The 13,816-nt window shown below is 42.4% G+C and overlaps 1 protein-coding gene across 1 annotated transcript in view; it reads left to right on the forward strand.

Annotated features, from left to right (window-relative positions):
- The first annotated feature begins 2,399 nt into the window (after positions 1-2,399).
- FGF14 (fibroblast growth factor 14) overlaps positions 2,400-13,816 on the forward strand; it is an 849,823-nt gene continuing 838,406 nt past the window's right edge. Inside the window, exon 1 of the mRNA XM_089303459.1 lies at positions 2,400-2,661. The gene's annotated coding sequence lies outside the window, so the exon portion shown is untranslated. The remainder of the gene's footprint in view (positions 2,662-13,816) is intronic.

Genomic DNA, 13,816 nt, shown 5'->3' on the forward strand with positions numbered 1-13,816 from the left:
AATGGGGAAAAGACAGTATCTTTGATAAATGATACTGATTCAACCCATTATACACACACAGAAGAATGAAATGGAATCTTCATCTGGCCTGTACCACTCCTGAGTGCCATGGGAAGCAAAAAAGGACGTGGCTGTCATCTTTCCTGTTTCAGAGAGATCTGAAGCTCCATTATGCTCTAAAATTTCAGCAAGAGGCTCGGAAAGTAAGGAGTATGAGAGATTTTCCCCTGAGCAGCATCACAGAGTTTTTATTTAAATGATGTTCAAGGGCTATGCATTAATAATGGAAGCCACATTTGAACTTGAACTTCAGCTTGCATGGATGGGAAGAAGTGTACTGCTTGCTGTGCTGTGGATCAAGGCGATCTTTTCTTGTTTTGATGATTTATTTTTGCATAAGGAAGTATTCTGTACAGCAAATATACTTTTTATGGCTGTGTTTTGACTGTGTAAATGGTTTAGGGCAATGTTTCTCAAACTGTGGTCCTCCAGATGGTAGTATCAGCAGCACCTGGGAACTTTCGTTAGTGATGCAAATTCTCAGATTCTTGCAGGCCTACCGAATCATTAACTTGGGGTGTGGAGAACCAACAAGCTTTCCAGGTGATGCTGATGGATGCGAAAGCTCCAAAATCAATGGTTTCATTAAACTAAATCAACTGTTGTCAATGGGGGTGATTTTGCCCTGCCCTCCCTTCGGGGGTGGGATTCTACTGGCATCTAGAAGGCATAGATCAGGAATGCAGCTGTTCATGTCCCCTCCCCACCCCCATAAGAATTAATTAGCCAACCCATTTTGTCAAGAGCTGAGTTTAAGAAGTTCAGGACTAAATCTTTTTAGGAGGGATTCCCCCTAAAGCAACTAAATCAACAGAGGCAGCATGGTCTGGAATTCAAGTTTAGCTCTGCTCACTAGTAATTGTGTGGGTCTGGGTAAATCCCTTAATCTCTCAATTCTCCTTGTTTTACTTATAAAATCGGCACAGTCCCTGCCAAGGGGATGGATTGCAGCAAGGATCAACTGAGATAACGTGTATGAACACAGTTTGAAAACTGTGACACTAATTGAATCGAACCAAAGGGTTTTCCAGTGGGAGGAAGAGAGGAAGACCAGAAGTGGATGCACACTGTCTCTGATTCAACTGCCTGAGAGGAAATTGTTTGTGTTGGAGACTTTTTTCCTTGGTGTTTCTTACATCCTTGCTGGTAATACTTCATCTTCACTTTCTTATTGTCATTATTTCCAGCCATTGCATGGTACAGAAATATCTGCTCTGGCTTTTTGCTATGGTAGGGGTTCTCAAACTTAAGCCTACATCAAAACCCCACCAGGAGATTCTGGTTGAAGTTAATTAAAACAGGTTGCTGGGCTCTGCACCTAGGATGTCTTTACTCTTAGGTCCAGCCGGGCCTAAGAAATTGCATTTTCTTTAGTTTGTTTTAAAAAATATTTATTATACTTGTTAGAAAGGCAGAGAAAAGGAATCTTCCATTTTGCTGGTTCACTACCCAAATGATTGCCACTACCAGGGTTGGGCTAGACTGAAGCCAGGAGCCAGGAACTCCATCCTGGTCTCCCACGTGGGTGGCAGGAACCTAAATACTTGGACCATCTTCTACTACCCTCCCAGGCCATGATCAGGGAGCTGGAATGCAAGTGGAGCAGCTTGGATTAAAACCAGTGTTCCCATGTGGGATGCCAGAGGGGTAAGTAGCAACTTAACCCACTGTGCCACAATGCCAGCCCTAAGAGACTGCATTTTCTCACAGGCATCACAGGTGATGCTGAGGCTACTGCCCTGGAGATCATGTCTTCAGGGGCTGCTCTCTGCTCTACTCATGGGAAGACAGCAGGTAATGGCTAGGCTGCTAATTTCTGTCTTTGGAAAGCCTTGCCTATGCACATTTCAGTGGCTCATTGCCAAGCCTCTTGGACATAAAGGATAGCTCTTATTTCCCTGGCAAGTAAGACCATTTTCCTTATTAATTCCTTGCGTAAAAAGGCCCATTTATTTCTCTTTCTTAATCTAAATGATATTAACACTTTAAGCAATTTAATGTTGATGATTGCTTTGGCTTGTTCTCTGCGAATTGAAACCACTCTACTTTAGCTATCATATTTAACAGCAGAGGGTGAAAACTCAGCTTAAACAAAGACAGGATGTGCTAATGTGTTTTATATACAGAAAAAGCTGCTGCTATTCAGAGTTTGTTCTTATTTCAGGAATTTATGCACCATTATGAAAGCAAAAACAAGAATAAGGAGCAGGTCTGATCTGAAATCTTTGCATTTGAACTGTACGTGTGCACGGTGTGGCTTCTGGATTATTTACCTCAGAATAAATAGGAGCGTTTGTGTGAGATGCAGTTCCTGGGCCTTGCCCAACACGGAACATTGCTCAAGTATCAGATGCTGCGGAGTCTCTGGGAAGGGGCCCGCTCCTGTTCTGCATCAGGCTTTATTAGCTCAGGGTGGGGATTCTAAGACTGGACTCACCAGGCGTCGTCAGAGCCAGCAGTGTTGGGTGGAGCATGTGTCTGCTTGGTGGAGGGTCCCTGCTGTCCCTGACACTGTGACATCACAGAACCACACAGGAGTAAAGGTGGACCAGAGGGGCCTCAGACAGTCTCCAGAGTCTACTGTGGCGTCCCTATGCACGGGTGAGCATCTGACAAGTTCTCAAAGTCCCAGGAGGCAGTTGAGAGATAGCAGGTAGGACTGATGTGGCCTTGCCATCAGATGAAGAAACTATCAAGGGAAGTTCACAACCAGGAGTTGCAGGTCTGTGTGGAACTTGAGCTTTGCCTTGGGCTTTGGATGAGCTTCATGGGGGTGGAGGGGTGGGCAGAACAGAATCAGAACCTCGTAGGGGCGGGAGCTGCCCTGGTAGAAGCTATGGAACTTCTGTTTAGGCTCAGTCCCTCATCCTCGTGTGTTCCAGGGGTGTGTAATCTCTCATTGCACCATCTAGATTTGCAAGTCCACGTTCTTCGGCAAAGGGGTTGCACAAAATCTAGGAGTGAATTTACAGAGATTTCTTCCAATAACATGGATATCTTCAGGGTTTAGTTTATAAACCCTAGAAAGGAGTCTTCGGAGATATTACTAGCTTGGAAAATCTTACAGACAAATTGTGTGTACACTGAAAACATTCTGCTGGGCTGCAGGACTCCTGAGTGACACAGGTGTGTCTTGCTAGCTGTTAAGTACCACGTGCACGAGGGGGCTTTAGGAGCAAGGATGTGTGTTTCCAAGCTACCTCGTAATTCAGCTGAATTTCTATGGCACCAGAGTGGTCAAGGAGGCTGCCACAGAAACATCGCATCTGCAACCCGGGTGTTACCTGAGTCAGGTAAGCTGTGATACTATGTTGTCCTATAGAGAATGTGAGACACGAGGAACCTGCAGGTGTGGGAAATGAATAGGTGTGATATCGGGGGAGAAGTGTAGCACCATGATGTTGCTGAGTGTTCAGTGTGTGCAATCTGTAAAGTCTTCGGCGTGGCGTCTCTCCCATTGTCAATTTATCCCATGGCCTGTCTCTGGACTTTGAATCGTGAAGGAAAAGACAGTCTGGACTGACTGATGTGGTTTGCAGAATAACAACCCCTAAGGAGGTGCCCATCCTAATCGCTAGAACCTGTGACTATGTGACCTCCCATGGAAGGAGGGGGTGCTGCAAGTGTGACTAATCAGGGCTTCTGAGATGGAGAGATTGCTTCTGGGCTTTCTGTGTGGGCACGTGTAATCACAAGGATCCTACTAAGGGGAAGAGTCAGTCCAGAGGTGGAGGGAAGGGGGTGCCATGATGGGAGCAGAGGTCTGTGTGATGGAGGAGGGGCCGGAGCCAAGGCTGGTGGCAGCTTCCCAAAGCTGGAGAGGGCAAGGCAAGGGAGCAGATTCTCCCGGAAGGCTGCACAGGAACACGGCCCTGCAGACTCCTTGGTTTTCGCCCAGTGAGGCCGTTTCAGAAACATAAATTTGTGATGTTCCAAGTCTTTCAATTTATGTAATTTGGTACAGCAGTGAGAGGGAATGCGCACAGCTGAATTTCAGTTTTAACTCAGAATTCACCAAATTAAAATGTCCTGAAATCAAAGAGAATGGGGGTTTAAAATGGAGACTAAATTAATTATAGAAAACAATCTTGAAACCTTACTTCAGCGACAGTCATTTACAAAAAAGAATGTTGGCTTGATGTTTCAAAATCGATATTAACATGAAGGGTGGCACTGTAAGGTGAAGGCCGTGTTCAGTAATCACTTTCTGATTTCCATGTACTTTGCCTGCTGTATCCTCAAATAAACTGAATATTTTAAAATATGTTCTCGGCTCCCATTGAGGATGAAGGCATTCCATCAGAGACATTGTTTTACAATAGGGAAGTTAAAAATTAGTTTACTCAGTTCATATCATAATAACTAAGTGCACAATTTTGTGTCACTTAATCTAGAATGAGCATTAATTGGTGGTTAACATTTTCAAAATCATATAATAGATGAGCCATGCTGTGATGGGAACCATCTTAGCTCCGTAGTCCTTATCTCGTGGAAGATTCAGGGACCTCATTCTGCCCCTACCCATCTATTTCTCCAATTTCAATGAAGGAATTAATAGAAACTAACTGTTGAAGACTGTTTTTTGAAGCCCAGCAAAGTCAATCAATAAATTCATTGTGAGGGACCATGGACTGAGTTTCTGTGTGTCTCTAACTAGGATGGAAGTAGGTCAAGAAAGCAGGGGAGCTGTGATCAGCAGGAGGAAGCAAAGAATTTTCCAACTTCAAGCAGAGGTGGTCGTGGGGCAGACAAGAGAATGGGGTTCCCGTGACGCATGGTGCTCAGTTCCCCACTTTTTCATGGCTGTTTTGGCGTGTCACTGTGCTCTGAAATGTTCCAAGTGCTTGTTTCTATCACCACTTATTTTTGTTCTTCTCTGTAACATCATAAAACTGTTGTTGATATGCTAGGAGCTTCCCTGCCATCAGGTGCTCTGAGGCCGTGTTGGCCAGGAGGGTACCTGCCCGCCAGAGGAAGCTCCTGGTCATCTCCTTCCCAGCTTTGTGCCCTGTTTCAGGGCCTCTCCACCCTCCCCAGTTGGAGTGACTTGGTCCTGCTGGCTTTGACTCTGCTGTATACATTCTGGTAAATTTTTTTCTTTGATTGTAACAGTGGGACCCTTATGTATGGCGCATCCTTCTCAGCTTGGTATTTGTCCTTACTGATCTAATCCTTGTAACAGCACTGTGGGGCAGACGCTCTTTCCACTTGACACACGCTGTCCTCTTGGAGACTTGGAGTAGCTAAGTGGCTTGCTCAGGACAACAGAGGTAACTCTCGAATGGAACCCGAGCAGTCTGGTCAGAGACTGTGCTGCATTTGCATTATGCTGCCCCTGACATGGCATCACTGCTACTCTGCTCAAAAATTTGATTTTATGCCTTACACGAGTGTAGCATCCATTTCCCAGTAACTTTGAGAGCCAGAGAACAGATAGATGTGGGTGCCTACTCTGCTGTGCTGAGCCACCACACTGCTGTGTTGCAGGCTTGTTTACAGACAATGGAAGGACTGTCTACTTCACGGGCCCCTGCGAGGCGATCGACTAACAATGCACATGGTGACTTCAGAATTGCACCTGAAATGTGGAAGAATTCAACAAACAGTAGCCATCTTAATGCCAAAATTATAATTCAATAATTTCAAAGTTGGAATAACCCTGTCTCTACTCCAGGCAACACATGTCTCATGGAAATTGCTCTCATGCTAATGCTCTTAGTTACATTTTAGCGTGTCTGCTACTTGATATTTGGGAGAGAGCCTGTTTCATCTCATTGCACTATTGGTATTCGTTCTTTTGCTGGAAGTACTTAACCAATGGTAGTCAAAATTCCCAGGTGTGCTAGATATCACTGTGTCTAAGTATTGCTTATCTAAATTTAGGGTGACTATACTGATGTTAAGATTTGAAACTAAGACTTTCCTAAAAAAAATTTTACAGTTCAATTGTAAAGAGGCCCTCAAAATGGATAATTTAGGTACCCTACTAATTCATTGAAATCTATTTTTTGGGTAGATTTGCTTTCAAAGAAGCTAATCTTGCAGCAAGTGCTTTGTCTGCCTTTTTTTTTTTTTTTTTTTTTTGACAGGCAGGGAGGACAATGAGAGAGAGAGAGACAGAGAAAGGTCTTCCTTTTCCATTGGTTCACCCCATAATGGCCGCTGCGGCTGGCGTACCACACTGATCCGAAGGCAGGAGCCAGGTGCGCCCTCGTGGTCTCCCATGTTGGTGCAGAGGTCAAGCACTTGGGCCATCCTCCACTGCCTTCCCTGACCACAGCAGAGAGCTGGCCTGGAAGAGGGGCAACAGAATCGGCGCCCTGACTGGGACTAGAACCCGGGGAGCCGGTGCTGCAGGTGGAGGATTAGCCTAGTGAGCCGTGGTGCCAGCCACCTTCTCTGCTTTTATCTCACTGTCCTCCTCCATACTGCCTGTGCTCAAACCACATTTGGTTCCTCAGGATTTCCCAAATGTGCCAACAAGTTTCATGTCTCTCTCTGTCCTTGATGTTCTTTCTCCCTGGATTGAAAACCCCTTTCACCTGACAGGGACACTTTCTGCCTTTTCCTGCATCACTCTTTTTTAAAAAACGTCACTTCCATGATCACTTATCACAGACTGGCAAGCAGTATGTCGGCTGCATTCAATATAATTAAGTGCAATGATTTCTCAGTTCCTGCTAGGCAGTGCTGGTGCTGGAGACAAGGATGGAAATACAGCATGTTTAAGGATGTTTGAAATAAATAATAAGCAAATCAATTCCACAAATTCTGACAGATGTATGAATACTTTTACTGTGGAGGCAGAGAGGGGAGTAACTGGCTCAACTTGCAGAGATAGGGAGGACTCCATTGCAGAAGCAGCACTTAGGCCTGAAGATTGAGTAGTAGTTTGCAAGAGAGAAGGAGCAGTCAAATTTGTGCAAAGAACAGTGGTATAAAACGGCTTCAATACAAGTGATCTAGCTCAGGCTATGGACCTCAAACCAGCATTTGACTGTTCTCCTTTAAGACACTGGAAATCATGCAGAACTGTGCTTGGGAAAGTAATCCTGCCGATGGTGTGCACAATGCCAGCAGTAGGGCAGAGGTGATGAAACCCAGAAATGGTAATAAGCCTGGGGCTGGGATTCAGAAGTAAAAGCAGAGGTTTTAGGGTTGCTAAGGCATTAGTAATGAGTGAGATGGTAGAGTCTAAGATGACTTTTGGGCTTCTGATGTGGATGAATGGATTATTACCACTGATGAAATTTAATGATAGAGATCAATTGATAGTAAGGAGTGACAAACTTGTTTCATTTCAGCCAGTGTAAGCCTGGTAGAACCATGGGGTATACAGGTAAGGGTGTCCAGTGGGCAGTTGGTTGAATGACTAACAGTCTGGGACCTGGACAGGGGATGAATTAATACAAGCAAATTATTGAAAACTAGGGCCTGATAATAGTGAATACTATTATTATGCCTATAGTTCAAATAATGATTTTTTTTTAAATCGGCATATGAGTGATGGCAGAATTCATTGTTGTAGTTGAATACCAATGGCCAGCTAGGAGGTGAGCAGATTACTGTGGACTGTCACATCTGAGGACAAGTTTGGTGACATCAGGCAAGACTGAGATGGCGAGGAATTGGAAGCAAAGGAGATCAGAACTGGGGAAGCTAGATGAAGACATTATTCAGGAAACGCATGCTCCATGTCCCTGGGTGTACCCAAAAGAGTTCTGGTGTTGGTTATCCCTGAGGTGAGCTTTCAAGATAAAGGCATCTGCCTGGAATGTTCAAATGAAATCAATGGCAACTTTGTCTTTCCTATAAGGTATCTCTTTGAGAACCACAAGAGTTAGTAGTGCAGAATTCTGCTTTATACACTTCTAGAAGTTTTTTTGGTCATAAAGTTTGGCTGCTTGTTTTTGTATTTTTAATCTTTTGTTTGTAAGACTTAATTTTAAATCTTTGCGTAAACTCCCCTCTTCTTTGAGTCCTATGAGTACTTAAAGCTTCTAAACTCAGACATAAGAAACTATTGACTTTCACGATTTAATCACTGTTAGCACTTGGTGGGATCTTCAGGGCATTATTGCTAAGAAAGTCCAGGTGTTTAAATCTCTCATTTTGCAAATTAAATATTTCCTCAAGGGAAGGAAGCATGAACTATATCTGTCTTGTTCAATATCTATATCCCCAGTGCCAGTACCTGAGCAGATAATAGTGCTTAAGTAGATCAATAAATTACGTGCTACAATAATTTTCGTTTTATAAGTATTTTTCACAAAGGCAAGATCTGCAGATCTAAAATGAATTTTTTCCTTTGGTGCAAACTATAGTAGTTATAATTTTAAAACTATAGTAATTTTAAAGCTTTATTGAGGTATAATTGATATGCAGAGAATGGCATCTATTTGTGTACAATTTGATTAGATTGGACCTATACAAGCACCTGTGATACTGTCACCACACTCTAGGTAAAAGACTCATCCCAAACCTCCCAGAGTTTGTTTTGTGTTGGTGAAAAGAACGCTTAACAGTTTTCCACCCTCTTAGTCAGGTTTGATGTGCAGAATTTGTATCATTAGCTATAGGCACTGTTTGTACAGCAGTTCTCTAGAATCTGCTCTTCTAACTTTACTGCAACTTTATAGCCATTGACAAAGCAGCTAACACTATTTTTGATAAGGTGTAGAAGGCCCTCATTTACAAAGTATTTTAACTTAAAAATATTTTGTATACTTCAAAGATCCATGAGAGTTCATAGGAGATGGACTCTTGGAGCAGCTTCTGGTTCCTAACATTCTTTTTCTTTTTGCGATCTGAAATGCAAGTTGTCTCAAACTAGCAGTGAGTTTCTCTACAGAAGCCTTCTGTGGTTGGTCCTTCCTTGGAGGTGCAGGGCTGTATCCACACCAGGACTAAATGTACAAAGGTATTAGAACAGTGCTCAAAGTGGCTAGTAAGAATTGTCCCCAGGGACTTGTGAGAACTCGGTCTCTGACCCATATAAGGAGATGTCTGCGTGTCCACTGACACACAAAGTGGGGTGGAAACCATTTCATCTGTGTTGAAGAAATGACCAGGTTGCTCTGCATGTAAGCTGATAAGTTGGTGACACTCAGAGTACATACAGGCAGGACTTGCTCAAATGCATGAGACCCAACACAGAAACAGTGACACAGAAAGGAAGCAATTTAATGAAGATTGTGCTATTGCTATGACTACCCTGAATCACAGAAGCCAGTACGTGGTGCACTGCCGTTTGCATCATGATGTGTCTCATTGCAGTCCCGAAACCTCAGGGGAAAAGCAGATTATACCTATTTTTTTCAGATTTTGTAATAGTGACTCAGAAATTGGGCTATACCCATGGTTCACCTAGCTCACTGTTCCTTTGCCAAGGGGAGGGGAACTTTGAAGTTGATTTAGCTCTTAATATGCTAAATGACCTAATAGGGAATGTATGGAATTCCCTATATTTACAACTGCAATTTAAAGAAGGTTTAAAAGTCTCCTTTGAAGGAAGGCTCCTGTTGATTGATCTGTTGTCTCCCTGCTACAGTTTGTAGGTCATGAAATGGTGAATAAATACCTGTATTGTATTAAGGTACATTTTTCATACCCTTACCTTTCAAGTCCCTGAGTGACTAACACTGAGAGGCATCTTGGAGATCATCCACCTTCCTTATTTTTGCTATGGGTAAGGACTCTGAGATGCCCAGTGGTTGGGGTGCTTGTTCATGGCTCTCCCTTGTTTCAACAACAGATGGAACCCAAAACATTTCTCCCATCCGTGACATTTCACTGTGATCTCACACAGATTGAGTGAGCCGATACCACTGGTAGTTTTCTAAAAAATTAATATCTAGTTACCTGCTTCTAGTAAGGTTTTTTTTTGGCAGGGGGGGGGGAGGAATTGATGGCATTTATTGTTATCTTGCTAATCTGTTACTTTCTCTCCTGCTTTCTACTAACTTCTGCATTTCCGTTAATTTCTGGCCTCTGGACCAAACCTCTCTCTCATCCCTCCATTCTTTTGCTTAGGCTGTTCCTGCTTCTTTGAATGTCCTTCCTCTGTCCTTAGGCTTCAGATCCCAGCTTAGTAAAGATGACTGACTTCACCCAACTTCCTACTTATCCTTTTCTCTGAGTTCCTGTAGCCCTGGTCTCTCTTACAGCTCTTGTCACCATATTGTGTGAGAAGACAAAGTCCCTTCTCATAGCCCACTAATTGCTGGAGTTGGCTAATGAAACCTGAGATCTTGAGGGAGAGTTTTGTAAATAATTAAGAGCATGGATTTACTTGTTTTGAATTCTTACATAGAACCAGGATCATCAGATTTCCCTGATTCGGCTAGGTTCTCCTTTTGTATTGATACACAGGGTAGTCAGGCCATGGGCCCCTTCCAGACTTGCAGGCGCAGTACTTTATCCTGAACTGTTAACTCCTTCCCTCCCACTCCTGGCTGGAAAAGCCTCAGTGCTTAGGGATTGTGGAAGAAATTGCCTAGTTCATTGGACACAAGCTGTAACTCCTAACATTTGGCACACAAAGCACATCTTCCCCACCTCCTCCCGCTTCCACCTTTCCTCTGGGAGCCTGTATCTTTGACACCTATTTTGCCGCCAGCTCTAGGCATGAAGAATTGGGTGGAGGGCGTCGGGAATCTTCCAGGAGAAGGACAGATGAATGTGGATTTTAAGTTGGTAGCGTTGTCTGGGTGAAGGGGAGAGAAGGACCTGAGCATTCCTGGCACCATGAAGTTGTGGAGGCATCAAAAAGCCTGCTGGACAGCATAGGCAGTTCCTGTTGTCAGAGTGTGTGTGGGAGAGGCGTAAGGCCGGGGCACCTGTTGGAGGGCTAGGATTTATCCCTAGTTAACAATGGACTTTTGGGTTACTGTTTTTAGCCTTTGTTTATGCTCCTGTGGAACTGTGGTCTATTTTTTTTTCCACTTGTTGAATACTATGGTTAGTGGTGCATTATAGAGTGAACTGAAATAATATGTTTGTAAGAATTAAAAAAAATGGAAGGAAGGGGATTGAAGAAGGGAAGTATAGTTATCTTCTTAAAATTGTACCAATGAAATACTTAATCTGTTCTTATTGATCACATTTTCTAATACTTCTGTCAATATTTACCAATGACTATAAAGAATAGATCTTAGGTCTGCGGCCATACCACCCTGAACACGCCCGATCTCGTCTGATCTCGTAAGAATAGATCTTAGTCTTTACAAATAGAAGATACACAGCATCCGAAAAAGACCCTTTCTTGCTAGAATGTAAAATACACAGCTATCAGAAACAGGAAACCTTGCTAGAATAGAATATATGATGCATAAGATCTTTGAGACATTAATATGTACAGAAAACTATCAAGTAAACTTTATTGCTATTCACTATTTATGAAAGGTAATTAAAAATTATTTGGAAGGCTGAACAAACTGTCATGATTGCCTTGTCCAATCAGTTAAATATTAAACTCCATGTACAAAGAACTGAGCTTGAGAGGGTGCAACAGCAATAATGCTATGCACCTGTATGCACTGTGGTGGGGGTTTGTCATGGGCTTTCATTTACTGTTCATCAGATAATGGTATAATTTTAATTTTACACTCCTCTCACCCCGAGAAATTAAATATTTAGTTCCTGACTTAAAAGCTACTTGTAAATAAATTTTTAAAGAAGGAACAGTAAGTAGACCTAGTCTTGCCCAATAGGCTTTTACCAACAGAACACACTGTATCCAACTGCTTCTTGCGACATGGCTTCTAGTGAGGAATAATGCTGCCGAGATGAATAAATAAAACATTTCACCATTTTTGAGGGGGGGGGGGAAACACACACACAAATATCTGCCTTCTATTTCAACAAAAGGGTCAACACATTACTGAGGACTCGGTATGTGAAAGGTATAAAAGGGGCTGGGTACTATGGTGCAGTGGTTAGGCTGCCACTTGGGACTTCAGCACCCAATATCAGAGGGCCTGGTTCAAGTCCCTGCTACAGTTTCTGAAAGTCCCCTGCTAGTGTGCCTGGGAAGCAGTAGATGATGGCTGAAATACTTGAGTCCTGCCTCTCATGTGGGGAGACCTGGATGGAGTTCCTGGCTTCTGGCTTTAGCCTGGCCCATCCCCTACTGTTGCAGCCTTTAAGGGAATAAACTAGAAGATGGAAGATCATTCTCTTTCTCTGTCACTCTGCCTTCTGAATAAATCTTTAGAAGAAAAGGCAAAAAAGAGATCTACTGCAAGAAGTTCATAGAAAATGGAATTGAAAGATAAGTTGGTGTGAAGAATACTAAAGTCTGTGCATACTTTTCTCATGATAAACATTTTCCACAAGCTGTTTGAAAGCCGTTCATATGTAGAATCTCTGGCCATAAAGGTGTTACATAATCTGGGTTAGGAAGTCACATAAATGTTACAGCACACCTTAACAGTGCTTTGTGCACACTGTTGGAGGATTCACAGACATGAGCTATGCATACATCATTGGTTAATTCGGTCAGCTTTCTCGTTGATTTTTGACTCCTCAAATGCAGTTCTTAAATAATAAAGTGGTAACTAGTTCAGTTTTTTCTTTGATACAAAATGTGAACAAATGTCACTTGTATTTTTAATCTGGCCCTTAGAAGTCTACACTTCATCAAGGCTTGTTTTAGCATTCAAACAGAAGCTGAGGACCAGAAAGAGTCCAGGTGGCAAATGTTTGCTTCTAACTTAACAGGGGAAAATAAAGAAAAAGGGAAAAAAATGATTTCCCTGCAGAAACATGGAGCAGCTGCTCTCGGCAGTGAGAGCATTGGCTTGCATGAGCCATTGTGTGCAGTAAGCTTTCTGTGCAAGAGTGAAGCTCTGAAACCTTGTAATTTGTGTGTGTGTGTGTTGTGTGCATGAGCGTGCATGTGTGTTTTCAATCAGACTTCTTGCTGATGACTCACCCTGGGCTTGTCACGGGGGAAGGATGGGAAGATGAATCAGATCAGCCAGCTCCTGTAAGAAACAGTGCTTCCGCCCACGAAGCTGTCAGTTAGGGTGCCTCTCCTTTCTCAAAGCTTTTCCATTTTGGGAGGAATCCTTACTACCCTGCACCAGCACGTGCCATTAATGTCATGGCAGAGTTCTGAAGAATGCTTTTGAGCCTGGGACAATCCATGTTTTGGAGAAGGATAGGAAAATGTTTTTGCAAAGTGAAAAAAGTCGAATGAAAGAATGGTTTCTTGCCTCCATGATTGGACACAGTCAAATGTTACAAAGTTTGAAACTACATAGCATCCCAACCAATATTGCTTAAATAAACTGAACATTTATTTAGTGCTTTTTATATTCCCTTCATAGTTTATTTTATTATGCTAAGTGGAAATGTCTCCAATTCTAATATTCTGAATTTGCTCATTACTAAAGTGTCATCTTTGTTCAGTGTTATTATCCATTAGAATTCAGTGAACTCCATATATGTTAGATAATAAAGATTAGCTAGTTTTCATTTTGTTTGGTTTCATAGTAAATGGTAATGTAAGAATGAAGGAATGTGATTTTTTTTCTACAATATACTCTTACTCAAGCTATTACACAAGATATATATATATACACATGCATATAGAAATATGTGAAATTTGCAAAAACTTCATGGAAAATAAATATTCTAGAAAATGGATTTTAAATGGATTTCATTTTTTGTGTTAAAATAATCTTGTGATTCAATATTTCCATTAACTTTTTGAAATCCCCTGGAATATATATGCATACATGTATTTAAGATA

The sequence above is a fragment of the Oryctolagus cuniculus genome, chromosome 9 (genome assembly GCF_051225735.1).
Source record: "Oryctolagus cuniculus isolate XC-2025 breed Fujian yellow rabbit chromosome 9, ASM5122573v1, whole genome shotgun sequence".
Lineage (NCBI taxonomy): Eukaryota > Metazoa > Chordata > Mammalia > Lagomorpha > Leporidae > Oryctolagus > Oryctolagus cuniculus.